Consider the following 12,504-nt stretch of genomic DNA (forward strand, 5'->3'; position numbering starts at 1 on the left):
AACATGACAGATTATTACAGCTTCCAGTTTCAGTGCAACAGCTATCGAATGCCTCTACAAGATTTAAATGTACTACTACTTTTAACAACAGAGCTGATGGTTGTAGTCAATAATTGTTTAGTCCAGCCAGTAGTGTAATATATACCTTTGGGCACTATATTATACACGTGCCAAGGCCAGTTGTCCCACACTGACCTCTGCTTGAAGCTGGAAATGCCTCCAAAAATGTAAATTCCAAACTGGCTGGCCTAAACAAAAAATATTTAAATAGACATATTTATGTCCTGCTACAGATCATTTTTCATGGCTGGTGGCCCTTGCAGCAAAGTTAATTGCATCTGTTTTTTAATGTCTGTAAAAAGCCGTGTTAACTTTTTTTTTCTGGCACAAGATCAGAAAGGCAATTCTTAAGAGGAGACATCTTCAGCATGTTTGAGTAAAAAGTCTCCATAAATGTAACAGCCATTGGATTTTGCCAATTTATTTGGAAATTATATGGCTTGGCTGAACTCTCAATTCTCGATACAATGGCTTGACTGAACTCTCAGGTTTGATTGGTCCAAAGTCAGTCAGGTCAACCACAGCAGGCAGGCTACTTAGTAACAATGTAATATTGTATGCACCATGGACAGGTTTGCCCTATCCAATTGTATTGTATCTCACAAAGGCCTTACTATAAACACAAGATATCCAATGTATCGCCTAAATAGCGAGCATTGGCCTGCATAACTGCATTGCACACATCCTGCACTTCAAATAGTCAAACTGAAATCCAACTTTATGCGTTCATTAATTCATGTGTGGGGCATTCATAACACCACCAAAATAGCGCAATGCACCTGGATTTAGGTCAAAAGCAGATCTTGGTTGGTTTTAAATGTTTCCATTGAAGCACCCCCTATTGTGCTGCCAAAACCGTGTTGACATAAATGGGTCTACTGCAGACCACAAAACTACCAAACGTGCCACAGGTGAAAAATATTCTGTTTGCGTAAAGCAAAACTTGCAATTCCACTCGTGCCTAGGCGCATTTTCAATTGTGTTGTCACCAAAATGGTGCTCTTACAGTGTAGGTTCTCTATTGCTCTGCAAAGTTTTGAAGGCAAGGCAGAGTGATCTGTTTACTCCTTAAAATGAACGCTCCTTCCTCTGCAGACACAGGTATGTCAAATGGAGAATGCCAAGGGCCTGGTTCACAAACTCATGATTTAAGTTTGTGTCTTTTAGAGGAGAAATTCTCTTCAAATAATATTGGACTGGGGCTGGATCTTGGCACTTTCTAAATGACAGGGGGGTCTCACGCCTTAGTGAATCCTCATAAAATCCCCTTCTGGGCTTCTGTTTGTGTGAATGCTTCATGCCGGCATGTTCAATGAGTCCACACTGCCTCCGGTATCAACATGTCTATTAGACTGTCTTCCTGTCCCTCTGTGACTCCTCAGTACTGAAGTTTCCAATGAGACAAACAGAAAATACTTCTAATTGTGTTATCACTGTCCTTGTAATTGTGAATATCTCATTTGTGATCGACTTTATCACTGTACTCGTTACAGTGGAGTTCCCTTCATTGTACTTGTAATTGTGGAGATCCTGCCGGTGTTAGACTTTATGACTGTAATTGCAATTGTGGAGCCCCGTCAGTGTTAGACTTTATCACTCTACTTGGAGATCCTGTCAGTGTTCAACTTTACGACCATAATTGTAATTGTGTAGACCCCGTCAGAGTTAGACTTTATGACTGTAATTGTAAAGACTTTTATCACTCAACTTGTAATCATGGAGATCCCATCAGCGTTTGACTTTATAACTGTACTTGTAATGGTGGAGATCCCATCACTGTCAGATTTTATTGCTCTACTTGTAATCATAGAGATGCTCTCAGTGGTAGACTTTATTGCTGTTTCCATCCCCTTGACAAGGGCAAATTTTCAACAGGTTCCAGATTTTTAAACATGCACAGCAATTCTGTATAGCTTATGTATTCTTTCTTGGTCACCAGATAAGAACCCAGGAGGGCTCATTTATTCTCTGGTACCCCTTTATTATCTGGTATCCAAAGCCAAAATAATACTTCACTCATAACAAGTTCCTCATCTGTCTATGCTTGTGTTGCTGGATTTTTGTTCATAATGGTACCACCATAGTCTTTTCTATGATACCAGAATCTTTTATAATCCTAAATCTCACGTGCTGCTTCTGTCACTATGGATTCATGCAAGCAATAATTATACATACAACTATGGGCCTACAGCACCATATTTGAAAATGTTACAGAAAAAGAGTATCCTACAGCCGCATGACTGTTACAGAACAAAGATATAAACATGGACCGTATTTCCGAGTTCTATGAAACACAGCAGCCACTGCCTGATAAGGGAACATTTATATGTATACTGCATGTAGGTATTTAGCAGACAGTTATCCAGAGTGACTTAAATAAGCCTACAGGTTTAGACAACAGTAAGTACATAATCTTACAGGTTAGATGCCAAAGTGCATGCAAGATGTAAATAGAAAATGTGTAATTAAGAAATGTGGAAATTAATTAATATTATACATATTCCTTAGATGTGATTTATTATGTGTGAGAATGTTTTATATCTAGTTGCTCCCTAGTAAGTGCTGTTTTTCTTGGAATTCAATAATGAATGTAAAGAGTTTTGCCTATTATAATTTAATCAAAACATAGAATAAAACATGTTACAGTCTTTTGTCTTTTATCTTATCTGCAGTTTTATTTTGTACTTTGAAAATAGCGTACTCTGCATTAGTTATTATTATATTATTATAAGTAATAGTATACTTAGTAGTTCTGCTTCTTATAATTAAATTTCCTTGGTATCAATAAACTCAGTTGTGTGATCTGATGTAACACTCCTGTTTTCTATTTTCATTTTTAAATGTGAGGGTTATGTGCAATTATATAACCAGGATATCAACCCCTTATATTTCCCTCACTGCTGATAACATAATGAAATATCATAAATGTCACAGAAAAAAGAACCTTGTTTTACTGTTTAAATAAATAAATAAATAAAAGTATTTCTGGCTTTCTCTTCTGCAGAGCTTTCACAAGTATGTAGCTGAGTTTATGTTGATTTCATTTACAGTCTCATCACAATTATTTGATTGCAGTGTGTAAGCTGTTATCTACGATCTATAAGTGAGATGTACAAGCCATCTCTGGAGCGAAAATGTGATTATTTAATAACAAGGTTTGTTTTCTGGTCTGTCACCTAGCTTCAATAATGAATCAGTTACAGATATGAAAGAAGGTGTGCATTTTAAATTGCCACAGCAAGCAGCGGAAAACAAGGGAAATATGTGTGAAGTTCAAACAGAGACCAGGCCACTGGGGAAAAAAGGAATCACTTAAATGGCAAGATCGGATTGTCTTAAGCTTTAATCTCACTGCTTACATAAATTAGACCAAGCCCACTCTGATCCCTCAAAGACTGATCACCGCTGATTAGTGTTTAAACACAAACGTTTAAAGTGGGGATTAAACTTGTCAGGGAACAAGTAGGTTCAACCTTCAACTCACTAGGGATAGGGCAATATGTAGGATGGGGTGTGGGTAGCCTTGGCACGGGCGTCTGTTGCTGCTCCTGTCTGTTTGTGATTTTGAGCCAACCTACTGTCAAGCGATGCCGTTTATTTTCTGTGCGTGTTTACAATGCAGAAAAGTGGATGTAAACTGGCCCACTGCTGCATAGAAACATAAGTGGCCAACACAGTATGATGGAAGAATATGGCACCGCTCCCCTGCCAAACATCAGCATGATACAGAAGTGTTATAATCCAGTGCCAACTGCGTGCCCTTTTTTTACAGAACAAATTAAACAAAGTGCCAAAACCTCCTAGCCAGGAAAAATAATCATTCGCAGCAGGTGCAAGTGATAGTGATGGGAGAGCCCGAGTTCATAAACCACACAATTGATGGAGCCATCATATTTCATCAATGACTCACTGATTGATTATAACTAACTGTAGTCTTTTTAGGATATAACTGCTTGAGACAAGCCATTAAGTGACAACACGTGGTCTCTCCACCCATTATTAGGTTTATTCATGAAGCTTCACTTTCCCTAGGGGTTCAGGTTTGAATGGACAATTAATTTGCAACCCCCTCTGGTCAACAATTTTGTCCATTCCAAAGTTTGTTCAGTTTGGTTCAGAATTTCAACCTCCTCTGCCTCCCCACCCAGCTACAGCACTGCCTGTAATGCCACATGAGTGAAATCTCTGGCCAATCAAGTCAGTTCACTGATGTAAAATGATAGTTAACTGGACTATCAGATTTCTGATTTGAAGTATCCGATTTGAATACCCCTGCTCTGTGGTGTAGAATGTTCCACAAAAAAATTAAATAATAATAATATTAATAATAACAATAATTATAAATAAATTATATATATATATATATATATATATATATATATATATATCTTGAAAACATCCCTCTGCTCATAATCTCGCTGTACCTTTTGAAGAACTCCCAGAAGGCAGTAGTTCTTTCATATTTACTTTTTAATTAGCGACAGATTAGCTTCTGGAGTATGGGGTGAGTTGACTTTCAATTCAGATAATGACTTTGATTCACAATTAAGCAATGAGGCAGAACATAAACCAGCAAACCCAGCAGCAAGGAATAATTGCGCATCCCTAGTCTAGTATTTAGCTTTAAAGGGTAATGCAAACAATTACTGGTAATAGTACTCACCAATCTGTCATTTAAAATATTAAATAAATCAGAAGTAAATAACATTCTTTCAATTTTCAATAGCTAATTGAGGGCTGTTCCATTTGTATTTATTTGTGTGTGTGTGTGTGTGTAAATATGCATGTATTTTAATGCATACATGAATATACTATATATACTGTATATATTATTATTATTATTATTATTATTATTATTATTATTATCATTATTATTATTATTTATTTAACATTTATTTAACCAGGTTAGTCTCATTGAGATTAGAAATCTCTTTTTCAAGAGAGACCTGGAAAAGCAGCAGTTGATTACAGACACAACAATATTTCAACATTTAACATACTGTAAAAGCAGACAAACAGCAATGTTCAAAGTTTCACAATCTGGTTACACATGAGTAGTCTGTAGTGCAACTAATGGTCAAAGCAATTACAAATTTTACTTTCCTCCATAACATTAAGCCTTTTTTAAAAGTAATTTAATGATACAAGCTCTTGTAAATTAAGTTCTTTCTGGAGCTCATTCCACGCTGAAGGAGCTGAGAACTGGAACGCTTTTTTGCCAGCGTCAGTACGAGCCTTTGGCACAGACAATAAAACACTGTTTTGTGAGCGAAGCCAGTATTTTCCATTTGTCTGCTGGACAATGTACATGCATAGGTAAGATGGAAGCAATTTCAATATGGCCTTGTAAATGAAAATATACCAGTGACATAGCCTACGTAATGCCAAGGAGGGCCAGTCCATTCTCCTATAAAGAATACAGTGATGTGTCAAAAATTTGTAGTTTGTGACAAACCTCAGTGCCCCATGATACACCATGTCTAGTCGACGCAATGACGCTAAAGGTACACGCATATATAAAATGTCTTCATAATCTATAACCACTAAGAAAGTAGCTGAGACTAGCCTCTGTCTCACCTCAATAGAAAAACAGGACTTGTTTATAAAATAAAAATCCAACTTAAGCCTAACCTTTTTTACAAGGGAATCTATATGAAACTTAAAAGTGAGACCATCATCTATTAAAAAACCCATGTACTTATAAGTTCTCATCCTTTCAGTTGGTTTATTTAAAAAAAAAAAAAAAACAATTTGGTTTATATGTATGTATATATACAGTATGTTTGTGTGTGTGTGTGTACAGTGTGTATGTATGTGTGTGTATATACAGTATATATGCCCACTTAATACTGTATAGCTATATATCCATTTAATTTAATAATGTCACAAGAATTGAAATTAATATAGTGATCAAATGAAAAAAAATTTCAACACAGCTTTTGAAGATGAGCCCCTACATGTGTGGATCAGCCTAAAATTAGCATGGGAAGAATTGTCGGCTTGCCCCTGCAATAATTCATCTGTTTTCAAGATGAAAGGAATTCCTGGAGTGTCTGGGAAGTTGACACAATTAATAATAACAGCAAAATGAGACAAAATAAAGATTAGCCTGTAGCAGGCACTGCCACCAAAGCAGACTCATTAATCATCTTTGACTGAATCAAGGGGATTAAGTTAACAGTTTCATGCCAGTATCAATGACTGCTGGTGCCAGTGAATGCAAGTCTCTCTCCATTCAACGCAGTGAGGAGATAATCATAATCATCCAAATTCTCTCCATGCAATTTGTTGGAGCACCTTACATTGTCAGAAAAGTGTCCAATTTGTTATCCTTTCACTGTCAGATTTAATCTTTCCACATCCCTCCCTCATAACCGGTTAATCTTTAGCTCCTTCATTGTTAGATTTGTTTTAAAGCCGTAGGAAATAACTGAAATCGATTGTGATTTCTTTAAATTAGGTACATGAAGGAATGTAATCCAAATATGAAGGGAAATGTTTCCAAGAGAGCTGAAGAATTGTATTAAGGAGTGGATTAGGGAAAAAAAAAGCTTGAATATGCAAGATTTGAAGAGTCCCCTATGCTCCCCAAAAGAAGAACTCATTCTTTCTTGGTTTCACATGGTGAGAGCCTAGTCATCTGGCGGTGTTTTCGTAAGAATGTTGTGTGCCACATCCTGGCGGATTATCCCATGGCACTGTTCAAAGTCGATCTATCCTAATGGCCCGTGATGGCAGAGGCTGTACGTTCTACCTCTTCTGCTGCACTGGTGATAAATTAGGGAAGGAGAAATAAATAGATTGCATCATGAGTCGGCTGTCAGTCATACTCTCTGCGCGCAGTCTGGAAATACACAGGGTTGCCAGGTAGTTTAAGCCCTCTGGTGGCGCGAGTCAGAGCAGAGTCCCTCAACAGCACCCAGATGTGCCGTGTGGACACTGTAATGATCTGCCCCGCCGGCTTACCTGCCTCGACCTCCAGCATCCCACAGTGCCCCGGGGCTTAAGGCATTACAGAAGGAGATTTAATGTCCCAATCTTTGAGTTCATTTAAAAGTTTTCCAGAGCCAGCTTTAAAGTGTTGCTGACTTCCCAGGCTTAATAGCCCTTGTCCTATTTGAGCAGCGCATGCAACTTCAAATATGAATTGCAGATGCCCTTTAGCTGAAGGGAGAGAAAAAATGAAATCTAAATGAGTCTTACAGATTTTACTGTTAAATCTGCCGTAAAACCCACCCGAAATTGCAGTCTCAACAATGTAAATACGATCGAATGCCCCCCCCCCCCCCCAACAACTCCCCCAATTTTGTGTGTTTAGTGTATTGAATTAGCTTCTCCCAACCTTCAGTCAACAGGTCAGCTCTTCTCTTCAGTCTTAAAGTGCAACTCACTAAAAAACAGTTCTATATCATAGCTCTTTCTGTTTCAGAATCATTTAGAATTAAAACATCGAAATAGCTGGTGTTGCATTTGCATAATATATCGTATTTCAATTTTTTTTTCCAGTTTTGTTTGTAGGAAAGGAAAACAAGAGTGAAATTTTTCAAATGAAATGAGTTCACAACTCACAGACATCACTAGCATACTATGGAAGCTGTATTGCAAGAAGCCTTTTCAAGATACCCCAATCTTCCAAGATCAAAAAGACATGCTTTTCATTACTCCTGTGTATTATTCTTGTTTTAAGTGGCTGTAAATGATAAAACAATCCAAAGAGCTTTCAATAATGGTCCAGTTACAATGTGAGTTTCATGAAGTTCACGTCGTCTAGATTGACTGAGCAATTTATAGAGAATGCGTGTTATCAATCATGTAATAATCGGTTGTCTCATTTGACCAGATGAGATCAGACCATTTTCAGCGCAAGCCAAATCCATCAAAAGATGAGGGAATTGATATTCCGCAAGCACAGTGTGCATTAGAATGCTTTGCACACAACAACATCATCTGCAGGAGATTGAACTTAATGATAATGCAATAATTAAGGAGTAATCCCTCCGAGTACAATACAGGGGTGTGTATTAGCATATTCATTTTGAATTTAATTGAAGCTAAATGAACAATAAAAGCAAAGGCTCTGGACTCAATTTCTCAGAACTTGATTGCAGGGTCGTCTTTAGTAGCTGCCGAAAAACTAACAGTTTTCAATTTGCCATACAGAAAAAGAACAAAAAGTCAATGCAGATTTTTTTTTTTTTTTTTCATCAAACATTTATCAAGTTGAAAGTTTGGCATATCACTTAAAGTCCAAAGCACCAATATCCAGTCTCATTGCCTCTAAGAGAAAATCCATTAAAATGCAGCTGCTGTTTGGAACAGGTTTTTTTTTTTCAGCAGAGAAACCCAGACAGGAGAAGTCTGCACTAAGGTGACACGCCACTGGGATCTTGAGTCTTTTATATGCAGGGTTGTTTTGCATAGGTGTGCAGGGGCTTCAGAAACAGAGCCTTTGACCGGGGCACCCTCGTTGAGGAATGGTATTCGACAAAGAGGAGCATGAGTGCATCAACAAGCCCTGGTTACAGGGCTGCATAATTACCAAAAACTTTAATTGATTGTTTTGATTTATCACCTTCCACTCTGCTGGGCTTCCATCCTTATCTATCAAAGGTGGTTTGGAGGTCAGTTTGAAAAGTATCAAAATTGTATGGCAGAAAGTCCTCTTGTGGACCGCCCATTTTGGAGAGTACATTAAGCCCCGACCGATGCTGGCTGATGCAGTAAAACAATCAGCTTTGCCCGCTCTCACTGCTACTCAGTGGGAGGTGCTGTCTGCCTTATCCTCGGTGGGTAACAAAATAAGCAGCAGTACACCTTTGTGGAAAAAGAAACCCCAGACGGCCAAAGCACCGCTTTCCTCCAACAGGCCTATAAATGAGTAACCATCATTTAGCTTGGCAGATATAGCCCTGACCCATGCAGTATAGGCGAGATCTCCAGAACACCAGCAAGGAATAAATCCACTCACTGCTGAAGGAGGAATCTTAAATGGAGAGTCCCTGGTCATTTGTGTTCTGTGGTTCCCACATTTTAAGTCACCTTTCCATTCAGGGATTAATAAACAACAGAATAATTAGACTAATCAGATATCTCTCGGTAGATTACTGGCACAGGGAGACCTTTGCTTATTACTCTCAACAAGACTGATGGTAATTATTCTGTTAGCCTTAACTGAAATACTTCACAAAATCCCCCTTGCAATACATTCTTATAACCCTTATCAATATGTAGACTGTGTAGAGTAGTGATCCTTAATTCACCTTAGAAAACATCAGCCCTTTCCCAGCAAGAGCTAAATGATTCAAAGAGGTTTGTTTTCAAAGCCTGATTAACAAGATATGCTACAGAGAAGATCAGCTGCCATTGTGCCAAGGGCAAATCAGAATGTATCAGGTGTAACTGACCAGACAACAGTCGTGAGACTTCAGCAGAGTCACATCAGGATTACAGCAGCAAGTCGAAGATCTGAAATACATGCTGTAATGTATGCATCTCCAACATGGGGATTACATCATCAATGTGGGGATTATGTTTGCACCATCTTTCCATCCTTTCAAAAGGAAATTAAGTCCCAAAGTTTTGATGGGCTGTAAGCCACTTGGTCCAAATCATCTCTTAATTAGCAGGTTTATTTCAGGTAAACGGGTTTATTGCGCCACTGTCCTGCATTTCGGGAATGCGATGGGAAGGCTCCGTTCCCTCCATTATCAGCTGAGACATGTCATTGTGTGGACCCATGGCAGGCTGAATGTAGGCAGACGTTTTAAGCCAGTTTGGAGGAGATGCCATCCCCATTAAAGGTAGAACATTTACAATGTCAGCCCAACACACAGCAGACAGCGAAAGGGAATAGGCTCTAATTATTAGCAACGTTGCTTCCTGGTTTGCATAGATAGTAGTGCATTTTTTCATTCCATTTCCAGAAGACAGACAAATGTCTGAACAGATGACAAAGAAATGTGAAATACTGAGCTTTGTGTTTCAGGACTGTTGGGTTGATAATGTGTCTAATTAACTTTAACTTAAAATTGAATTGGAATTAATTTACTGAATAGTTTACTCAGCTGAAATTCAATGTTTTAAAAGCCAGTGTTTAGGAATCACTTTCAGTTGCCCTGTTAGTGGCTCAGCACTCTGGATACTGAACCCAGAATAACTAGATAACCCTGTATCAACCTTAACATGTAAAATTATTATGTGCTGCTTTGAGGGAATTCACCCTCCACACTTATTGAATTCATTTGTCTCTATCTGACTTTGTTAGCGTATCATTCCGTCTGAGAGACGAACAGCGATCAAGCATGTATAAGAAATAATTATTAATGATTAATTTCTTTATAAAAATTATATTAACAATAAGAAATGACGCTAGAAATAACCAGACCTATGATTATAATACTAAATAGAGAAACCCAATACAACAAAACACTAAACATATACAGTTATATGAGCTGACAAACAAGACGTAAATATTTTGACTATTATTATTCATACGTCGGTTATAACTAGACTAATAATACAGGTGTTTAGAGGGGATTACCAGGGTTTTTCCTGCACTGAAAGTCACCTATGCCACCTAAAAGAGAAAACAAAACACAGACAAAATTATAGTATGAGCATTTATTCGTAAAAAATTTTAGTGAGTGATACTGTATTTCAAGTTTTTTTTTTTTTTTTTTTGTAGTTTTGACTGCATACCAGTTTATGTGCAACCTTAGATATGCTAAATTAACTTCAGTATAATCCACTTAATTGCATTAAAAAATGAGACAGTAGACATTTGGGATTATGCTTCAGCTATATAGTAACCTGCTCAGTGTCATCTACAGCCTTGATCCTAGACGTGGTGGTGTCAGAGGTGAAAGGTCTAGAAATTCAGATTGGAAGTGGAAAATAGTGCTGGAATGTTAGAGTAAATGGATATATGAACATTTAGGGGGGGAGGGGGGGAGGGTACATAGAAATAAACTGTTCAGAGAGAGGACTGGAGAGAAACAGATTGCCCAACTGCCCTACAGGACATTGTTGAAAAATACAACATTCCACCAACACAAATACATATACAGAGTGCCACACAAAAGAGTTCTCCTTAGTTGCATTTATTAGCATGATTAAGGCATTAAGCAGTGATACACTTTATCCAAGTGCATCCGGGAGCATTGTGGGGGGGCAGTAATAAACGGTTGAGTCTGAAGAACGGGTTGTTCTGATTTGTGTCACCGAGTCATTAAGCTGCCTATGAGGGCAGTCAGCAATCTGGTCCATCACTGCAATAATGAACAGAAGATGGACTCATCAATTTTATTCCTCTGAGTGCCACAAATGATGATAGCAGGGCAGAGGATCTATCTGGTGCTGTTTGAGCAATCTGGTGCAGTGAGTGCTAATGGGAATGTGTTTCAGGCTACTGGGACACAGGAATTTATTATTGTCAGCAAAACAGTCTGCTGTCTCTTTGTTTCACCGCATTAAGTCTCTCAGCTCATCCTCTGGTCTCCACCCACCACCACATTTCCTGTAGTTGATGATCTAAAAAAAAAAAAAAATGACAGTCATACATCATCCCTTCAATAAAAATGGGACTATATTCATAAATAGTTGAAGAGGATTCATAACAGATTTACAATTCTTGATAAAATGGTTAAAAGTTGTGCTAAATAATGTATTTAACACTGCTGAATATGCAGCTGTCTGTGATGTTTCAAAGAAGCCTATTAGAGACCTAGATTCAATCAAGATTTCTCTTTAGCTCCCAATCAAATGTGAGCATTCATTTTTTTTCTTCTTTCTTCATAAACACAGCTGGGATAGTTACAACAATAAACATACACCTTGTGTTTGTATTAAGAAAAAGTTGCATTTATTGTGTATGCTTTTTTCCTCCCCAAATATGAATGCCCAATCATATTCCTTGGGAGTGCTCATTGCATCGTCCTCTGTCAATCATCCAAAAGACATGGTCAGCTATCACTCCTCATCACACCAGAGTCTACAAGTTGGAGTAGGACATTTCACATAGAGCGCAACAGGAGAGCAACAGGCACCCGATCAATGCTAGTTAGTAATGAGATGCTATATTCCCAGACAACTGAACTCCTTTCTTCCCTAGGTGATGCCATTAAGGCCAATCCATGCACTATAAAAATGTCCTAACATTATGAGCCACCCACTAGCACCTTTGATACTCAAAGGTTTTGACTGAATCGTCTGAGTGTGATTTATACCATTGGCATGTAACACTCATGAAAATTCAATGAGTTATGAGCATCAAATGAACAGATGTGCTTTACTTAGTCTTCTCTGCAAAATTTGTAAGGAAAAGCATAAATTTACTTTCATTCTTGTAAGTTCCGCAGAAGACAGAATTTATGAGTGACATGCATGAAATGCACAGAGCAAGCTCGGTCAGGAAACTTGCTGCAGCTAACCATTGGTCGGCTTCAG

Source organism: Anguilla anguilla, chromosome 9 (assembly GCF_013347855.1).
Source record: "Anguilla anguilla isolate fAngAng1 chromosome 9, fAngAng1.pri, whole genome shotgun sequence".
NCBI lineage: Eukaryota > Metazoa > Chordata > Actinopteri > Anguilliformes > Anguillidae > Anguilla > Anguilla anguilla.